Below are 9,535 nucleotides of genomic sequence, written 5' to 3'. Positions count from 1 at the left end.
GCACCTGATACCCCAATGCTGAGCCCCTGCTGCCGTATGTGTCCCTATTACTGCACCTGATACCCCAATACTGAGCCTCTGCTGCCGTGTCTTTATTACTGCACCTGATACCACAATACTGAGCCTCTGCTGCCGTATGTGTCTCTATTACTGCACCTGATACCCCAATACTGAGCCGCTGCTGCCATATGTGTCTCTATTACTGCACCTGATACCCCAATACTGAGCCGCTGCTGCCATATGTGTCTCTATTACTGCACCTGATACGGCAGCAGCGGCTCAGTATTGGGGTATCAGGTGCAGTAATAGAGACACATATGGCAGCAGCGGCTCAGTATTGGGGTATCAGGTGCAGTAATAGAGACACATATGGCAGCAGCGGCTCAGTATTGGGGTATCAGGTGCAGTAATAGGGACACATACGGCAGCAGCGGCTCAGTATTGGGGTATGTGTCCCTATTACTGCACCTGATACCCCAATACTGAGCCGCTGCTGCCGTATGTGTCCCTATTACTGCACCTGATACCCCAATGCTGAGCCTCTGCTGCCGTATGTGTCTCTATTACTGCACCTGATACCCCAATACTGAGCCGCTTCTGCCGTATGTGTCCCTATTACTGCACCTGATACCCCAATGCTGAGCCTCTGCTGCCGTATGTGTCTCTATTACTGCACCTGATACCCCAATACTGAGCCGCTGCTGCCGTATGTGTCTCTATTACTGCACCTGATACCCCAATACTGAGCCGCTGCTGCCGTATGTGTCTCTATTACTGCACCTGATACCCCAATACTGAGCCGCTGCTGCCATGTGTCTCTATTACTGCACCTGATACCCCAATACTGAGCCGCTGCTGCCATGTGTCTCTATTACTGCACCTGATACCCCAATACTGAGCCGCTGCTGCCGTATGTGTCCCTATTACTGCACCTGATACCCCAATACTGAGCCGCTGCTGCCATATGTATCCCTATTACTGCACCTGATACCCCAATACTGAGCCGCTGCTGCCATATGTGTCTCTATTACTGCACCTGATACCCCAATACTGAGCCGCTGCTGCCATATGTGTCTCTATTACTGCACCTGATACCCCAATACTGAGCCGCTGCTGCCGTATGTGTCCCTATTACTGCACCTGATACCCCAATACTGAGCCGCTGCTGCCGTATGTGTCCCTATTACTGCACCTGATACCCCAATACTGAGCCGCTGCTGTCGTATGTGTCCCTATTACTGCACCTGATACCCCAATGCTGAGCCACTGCTGCTGTATGTATCCCTATTACTGCACCTGATACCCCAATGCTGAGCCCCTGCTGCCATATGTGTCTCTATTACTGTACCTGATACGGCAGCAGCTGCTCAGCATTGGGGTATCAGGTACCCGGTGTGTACACCTTGTACACACCTGGCTCAGCTCCATACACAAATGGCTCCGCTCCGTACACCTCATACACACATATCTCTGCTCCGTACACCTTCTACACACGCGGCTCCGCTCCGTACACCTCGTACACACGGCTCTGCTACATCCACCCTGTAAAACCCCTCCTGAGCCCACACAGAAACTTACTTCACCTCATCTAGCACCATGACAACCAGCACAGCAAAGTCCTGCAGACATTGAGGCCCCTGATCATGTGACCCCCTGACTCTGCCCCTCCTGTGACCTCATCACAGGTCCTGTGTGCACAGAATAGCCCAGGATGACTTTGCTGGCTGTGAGTGGGGGGCGCACTGCTGGCACCGGGGCCCCCCACCGCCTTCTCAGGGGCCCATAACGGCTGGGCGGCAGAGTAGGGAGATCGATTCTCCCTGCTCTGCCACAGAATGTAACTGTATGGGCGCGCTGTGCACACCGATACAGTTACAGTAGTGTAGCTCTGGTGGGCCCTCTCAAAGCGCGGGGCCCGGGGCCACCGCCCCCCCTGCCAGCTACGCTACTGCATATATTGTATTTTATGTGAACTTTAGATACATTTTGTGTGATATACTCCTATTTAAGGTATTTTTTTCTCTGTTCAGTGTCCCTTGGACAGCATTGTGCTTAGTATGATTTTAGTATTATACAATAATTGTCAATAATGATATTTTTTTTTTATTTTTGGGATCTCTTCTTTTTTCCCTTATCATAGCTGTATGTGGGATTTGAGTGGTTTGATGATGGGTAGGAACCGGCGTTCTTTGGAGTCTGAGAGTGGGAGCTATCTCTGCATGATAGTTTTTGAAAATCGTTGCCATGAAAGAAAAAAAGTGATTTTTCATCTCTGGTTTTCTTTGTGAGGGGAAACATTTTAACACTTGCCCTCTGTTAGTTGGCAGGCATGGTCTGTAGGCTGTAAAGTGAAGATGTGCTATCCAGCTATTAGTCTCATCTGTAACAAGTGCCTGGTCCATTATCTTTAAGAACGACGTGCCTCCCATTGACATTGACACCCAATTGTCTTGTTTTGTTCTCTGAAGACTGTACACCTTATAACTCTTCCGCATAGTTGTCGGATATTATGCTGCCGTCACAAGTAGAGTAAATAAGAGGGTTGGGTAGATGGGTGCTGTGTGGCAGTTCCAAGACATGGAAGTCATTGTTACAGAGTTGAAAGAGATTGGCGATTATTCTCTAGGGTGTTTGTAGGTATGCTTTGCATGGTGGAAGGAGAGTGCATGTGTCCTAAGCATACGTCTCTTATTATGATCCATCTTAGTCCTAGGTCTAACCTTTGGACACAGGGAGCATTGCTAGACCCATTGATGTGACATCTCACTTTATGGACTGGCAGGATATCTCTTCCCAAGAGCAGATTATATGGGCCTGGTGGTCAAGTTCTGGTAGAAGATGTGCTATACATTTTAGGTGAGCATGGTGGTTTGCTGGATCTTTAGTAGGAATTTCAGAACTGTTCTTGAAAACTTGGTTACATTCAATGATTGTAGGTAGTGGTAGGCTGAAGTGACCATTTAAGGACTCAATCTGGTAATAAGAAGCCTTCCTACCTGGTGTCGTCATAGTACCAGTAATGAGTAGGGAGAGCTTGGCCCTTTAATATTGAATAGATCAAAGAACCTTGATCTAGCCCAGGATCTGTTACTGTGATAAGATGGCATGCTGTTTCACAGCTTTGTCCCTTCAGTAGGTTCTAACAAGGCAGAGTTTGGAGCATGACCTACTGTCTATCGACCCTTTGCAATCTTCTGTACACTGAAAAGTGATCTCTGGTGTAACAGTAGCAGTGTTCTCTTCCTCCTCGCCATGCTCACTGTCCATTGAAGTGCTTTTGCACTCCATGGAAATGGGCCACGATGTGGCGCTGTGTTGTGGTCTGTGGTATCACATTCTGAGCATTTTGCACTGACTTTACAGTCCTTGGCGCAGGGAGTTGTAGATGAACAGCACTTGTACCAGATACCATTTTTGTAAAGGAAGCGCTTGCAATCTTGCAGAAAATGATGAGGCTTCTGTTGGACGGGGGAACTGCTTGCTAGGATCCTGTACCTTTGTTTCTTTCTGAGAATGACCCGACAGACCCATGAACAGAACCTGGACAGTCTTGTGTGCTGCCACAGATGTCTTGAGTGGATTGGAAACTGGTGCCGACGTGGCATATGACAGTGTAAAGTTAAAGCTAGGATCGCTCCTGATTCTTATCTGCTGATGCACAAATTCTACCAAAATGGAGAAAGGAGGGAATGGAACACTGTTTTTATTTGTACAAGGAACTATGTGTGAGCCACCTTTCCTGCAGATTATAGAGCAATTTTTGGAGTATAGGGTTTACACCTATTGCTGTCCTCTTCACATTTAACAAACTGGACTTCCATTAGGAGGTCACTTAGTTTTCTGAGTTTCTGAAGTCCTTCATGAGATACACTACCATTCAAAAGTTTGGGGTCACCCAGACAATTTTGTGTTTTCCATAAAAACTCATACTTTTATTAATCACGAGTTGCCAAATGAATGTAAAATCTCGTCCAGACATTGACAAGGTTCGAAAAAAAGATTTTCATTTGAAATACTAATTTTCTCCTTCAAACTTTCAGACCTTTGGTATTCTAGCAGTTAATTTGCTGAGGTAATCTGGAGAAATTTCACCCCATGCTTCCAGAAGCCCCTCCCACATGTCGGTTTGGCTTGATGGGCACTTTTTGGTACCATACGGTCAAGCTGCTCCCACAACAGCTCAATGGGGTTGAGATTAGGTGACGGCGCTGGCCGCTCCATTACAGATAGAATACCAGCTGCCGTCTTCTTCCCTAAATAGTTCTTGCATAATTTGGAGGTGTGCTTTGGGTCATTGTCCTGTTGTAGGATGAAATTGGCTCCAATCATGCGCTGTCCACAGGGTATGGCATGGCGTTGCAAAATGGAGTGATAGCCTTCCTTATTCAAAATCCCTTTTACCTTGTACAAATCTCCAACTTTACCAGCACCAAAGCAACCCCAGAGCATCACATTGCCTCCACCATGCTTGACAGATGGCGTCAGGCACTCTTCCAGCATCTCTTCAGTTGTTCTGCATGTCACAAATGTTCTTCTGTGTGATCCAGACACCTCAAACTTGGATTCGTCTGTCCATAACACTTTTTTCCAATCTTCCTCTGTCCAATGTCTGTGTTCTTTTGCCCATACTAATCTTTTCCTTCTATTCGCCAGTCTCAGATATGGCTTTTTCTTTGCCACTCTGCCCTGAAGGCCAGCATCCCGGAGTCACCTCTTCACTGTAGATGTTGACACTGGCATTTTGCATGTAACTATTTAATGAAGCTGCCAGTTGAGGACTTGTGCGGCGTCGATTTCTTAAACTACAGACTCTAATGTACTTGTCTTGTTGCTCTGTTGTGCAGCAGGGCCTCCACTTCTCTTTCTACTTTGGTTAGAGCCTGTTTGTGCTCTCCTCTGAAGGGAGTAGTACACACCGTTGTAGGAAATCTTCAGTTTCTTGGCAATTTCTCGCATGGAATAGCCTTCATTTCTAAGAACAAGAATAGACTGTCGCATTTCACATGAAAGTTCTTTTTTTTCTGGCCGTTTTTAGAGTTTAATGGAACCAACAAATGTAATGCTCCAGATTCTCAACTAGCTCAAAGGAAGGTCACATTTATAGCTTCTGTAATCAGCCAAACTGTTTTCAGCTGCGCTAACATACTTGCACAAGGGTTGTCAAGGGTATTCTAACCATTAGCCTTCTTACACATTTAGCAAACACAAAGTACCATAAGAACACTGGAGTGATGATTGTTGGAAATGGGCCTCTATACACCTATGAAGATACTGCATTACAAACCAGACGTTTGCAGCTAGAATAGTCATTTACCACATTAACAATGTATAGTGTATTTCTGAATCATTTAACCCCTTAATGACAGCCAATACGTCTTTTTACTGACCTGAGATATGAGAATATCATCCCCACACAGGTGACAATCCAGCAGCTGTCGGCTGTCCACTATAGCTGACAACTTGCTGTATCTCAAACGATCAGTGTTGGCACCGTCCATATCTGTCCATATCTTAGTTGCTGCTGTCAAAAGTGACTACATCGGAAAAATGGTTCAAAGATTGTGGGAGCTTCCGCTTTAATCCAATTGACACACCGAGATCATGATTGTGTGGTCCTGATGTTTGCCATAGCTGTTCATGGCAAAATAGCGGCCTTAGAGTCTCCCGGCTGTAGCGGTCAGTTCAGAAGTTACCGACATTTAGGTGGTAAACAAACACTTTCATTCCTGCTATACCACTTTGTATTAGTTCCTGAAAATCACCTGAAGGGTTAATAAACTACCTGACAGCAGTTTTCAATATGTCAGTGGGTGCCGTTTTTAAAATGGCATCACTGTTTGAGGTTTTCCAATATATAGGACCACTAAAGTCACTTCAAACCTGGATAGGTCCCTCAAAAAAAAAATTTTGTAACTTTCCTTGAAAAAATGAAAAATTACTGCTACATTTTCAAACCTTATAAAAGGCTGACAAAATAAATTAGCATTTTAAAAATGGTGCTGATGTAAAGCAGGCATGAGGGAAATGTTATTTATTAATGTTTTTGTGTGGTATGGCTATCTGGATTAAATGGATAATCATTCAAAGTTTGAAAATTGCAATTTTTTTACATTTTTGTCAAGTTTCAGATATTTTTTTTTTTAAAAATAAAGACAAAACATATCAACTTAAATTTACCATTATCATAAATTATAATGTGCCACAAAAAAAATCTCAAAATCAATGGGATTTGTTGAAGCCGTCCAGAGTTATCACCACATAAAGTGATATTGATTCCCTGTTGAGAGGAACAGAGGCCGCTATCTGACAGGATATCAGGACTCTTCAGACCTACAGATGACTACCCATTCCTGCTACTACATGTGGGGACAAATGACACCGCAAGAAACGACCTGGAAACCATCTGCAGAGACTTTGAAGACTTAGGCAAGAAAGTGAAAAAACTGGGAGCGCAGGTGGTCTTCTCTTCCATCCTCCCAGTGGATGGCCATGGAACAAGGAGGTGGAATAAGATTCTGCAGGTGAACAACTGGCTACGTCGATGGTGCCGTCAGCAACGATTTGGATTTCTGGATCACGGAGTGAACTACTTATACGATGGACTACTTGCTAGAGATGGGGTGCACCTTACGAAGACTGGAAAGCATGTATTTGGAAGTCGCCTTGCTACACTTGTAAGGAGAGCTTTACACTAGAACAAAATGGGAAGGGAAGCAAAAGACCAGAAAAAGCCATACACCTGACAAATGCTATTGAGAACTCTGCTATTAGAATTGGGGGGAAAGAACAAAGACAAAACATAGCAACATAGTAACATAGTTTTGAAGGCTGAAGGAAGACCTTATGTCCATCTAGTTCAGCCTATTTTTAGTGCAGCTGTTCTGCATTGTTGATCCTGGGGAAGGCAAAAAACCCACAGAGTAGAAGCCAATTTTCTCCATAGGGAAAATTCCTTCCCCTAAGCTGGGTCAGCCATCACCTATAATATTCTGTTATTCGTAACCTTCTATACTGTTACTCACAAGAAAAGCCTCCATTCCTTTCTTACATTCATTCAGTGAGTTGGCCATCACCACTTCCTCAGGAAGAGAATTCCAGAGCCTCACTGCTCTTACCGTGAAGAACCCTCTTCTATGCTGGTGCAGAAATTGTCTTTCCTCCAAATGAAGAGAATGCCCCCTTGTTCTTGTCACAGTCCTTGGTACAAACAGTTCATTGGAGAGATCTCTGTATTGCCCTCTGATATACTTGTACATATATATTAGGTCTCCCCTAAGTCTTCTCTTTTCTAGAGTAAATAGACCTAATTTTGATAACCTTTCTGGGTATTGTAGTGAACCAACTCCATTTATCATTTTAGTAGCCTGCCTTTGAAGCCATCCACTATTATTATTATTATTATTATTATTATTATTATTATTATTATTTATTGTTATAGCGCCATTTATTCCATGGCGCTTTACATGTGAGGGGGGTATACATAAAAACAAGTACAATAATCTTAAACAATACAAGTCATAACTGGTACAGGAGGAGAGAGGACCCTGCCCGCGAGGGCTCACAATCTTCAAGGGATGGGTGATAATACAGTAGGCGAGGGTAGAGCTGGTCGTGCAGCGGTTTGGTCGATCGGTGGTTACTGCAGGTTATAGGCTTGTCGGAAGAGGTGGGTCTTCAGGCTCTTTTTGAAGGTTTCGATGGTAGGTGAGAGTCTGATATGTTGTGGTAGAGAGTTCCAGAGTAGGGGTGATGCGCGAGAGAAATCTTGTATGCGATTGTGGGAAGAGGAGATAAGAGGGGAGTAGAGAAGGAGATCTTGTGAGGATCGGAGGTTGCGTGCAGGAAAGTACCGGGAGACGAGGTCACAGATGTATGGAGGAGACAAGTTGTGGATGGCTTTGTATGTCATGGTTAGGGTTTTGTAATGGAGTCTCTGGGCAATTGGGAGCCAGTGAAGGGATTGACAGAGGGGAGAAGCTGGGGAATAGCGGGGGGACAGGTGGATTAGTCGGGCAGCAGAGTTTAGAATAGATTGGAGGGGTGCGAGAGTGTTTGAGGGGAGGCCGCAGAGCATGAGGTTGCAGTAGTCAAGGCGAGAGATGATGAGGGCATGGACTAGGGATTTTGCAGATTCTTGGGTGAGGAATGAACGGATGCGTGAAATATTTTTGAGTTGAAGTCGGCAGGAAGTGGAAAGGGTTTGGATATGTGGTTTGAAGGAGAGATCAGCATCAAGGATTACTCCGAGGCAGCGAGCTTGTGGGACTGGGGAGAGTGGGCAGTCATTTACTGTAATTGATAGGTTCGTAGGGGGGGTCACGTGAGATGGGGGAAAGATGATGAATTCTGTTTTGTCCATGTTGAGTTTCAGATATCTAGTGGAGAAGAAGGATGAAATAGTGGACAGACATTGAGGGATTCTGGTTAGTAGGGAGGTGATATCTGGTCCAGAGATGTAGATCTGTGTGTCATCAGCATAAAGATGATACTGAAAGCCATGAGATTCTATGAGCTGTCCCAGGCCAAAGGTGTAAATAGAGAACAGCAGGGGCCCTAGGACTGAACCTTGTGGGACTCCGACAGATAGGGGGCGAGGTGAGGAGGTGGTGTGTGAGTGGGAGACGCTGAATGTCCGGTCTGTTAGGTATGATGAGATCCAGGAGAGGGCCAAGTCTGTGATGCCGAGGGATGAGAGGGTCTGTAATAATAGGGAATGGTCCACTGTGTCAAAGGCAGCCGACAGGTCCAGGAGGAGGAGGACAGAGTAGTGTCGCTTGCTCTTGGCAGTTAAGAGGTCATTGGTGACCTTAGTAAGGGCAGTTTCAGTGGAGTGGTGTGACCGGAAGCCAGATTGTAAGCGGTCGAAGAGGGAGCAAGAAGAGAGATGGGAGGACAGTTCAAGGTAGACGTGTTGTTCCAGTAGCTTGGAGGCGTATGGGAGAAGTGATATAGGGCGATAGCTAGATACAGAGGATGGGTCAAGAGAGGGCTTTTTGAGGATAGGTGTGATGGAGGCATGTTTAAAGCTTGAGGGGAAAACACCAGTTGTTAGTGATAGGTTGAAGAGATGGGTTAGGGTTGGGATGAAGACTGTGGTGAGGTTTGGGATGAAGTGGGATGGGATCGGGTCGAGTGCACAGGTGGTGAGATGTGATCTTGAGAGTAGAGTGGAGAGTCGATCTTCTGTAATGGTGGAGAAGTTGGTTTTGAAGGTGGAGGGCTGGGAAGTCGGGAGGAAGGGCTCTGGGGGTTGTTGACCAAAACTGTCCCTGATGTTATCAATTTTCTGCTTGAAAAATGAGGCAAAGTCTTCAGCTGAGATGAGTGGGGAGGGAGGAGGTGCTGGGGGGCGGAGGAGAGAATTGAAGGTGTTGAATAACTGTTTAGGGTTGTGAGACAGGGAGGATATGAGAGATGAGAAGTAGGTTTGTTTAGCTGTGGCGAGTGTGGTCTTGAAAGTAGTGAGGGACTGTTTGAATGCGATGAAATGCTCGTTGGAGTGGGATCTTTTCCATCTGCGCTCAGCAGCCCTGGA

The sequence above is a fragment of the Dendrobates tinctorius genome, unplaced genomic scaffold (assembly GCF_039654945.1).
Source record: "Dendrobates tinctorius isolate UK_male_01 unplaced genomic scaffold, ASM3965494v1 ptg000548l, whole genome shotgun sequence".
Classification (NCBI taxonomy): domain Eukaryota; kingdom Metazoa; phylum Chordata; class Amphibia; order Anura; family Dendrobatidae; genus Dendrobates; species Dendrobates tinctorius.
Note: the sequence above shows the minus strand (reverse complement) of the source record.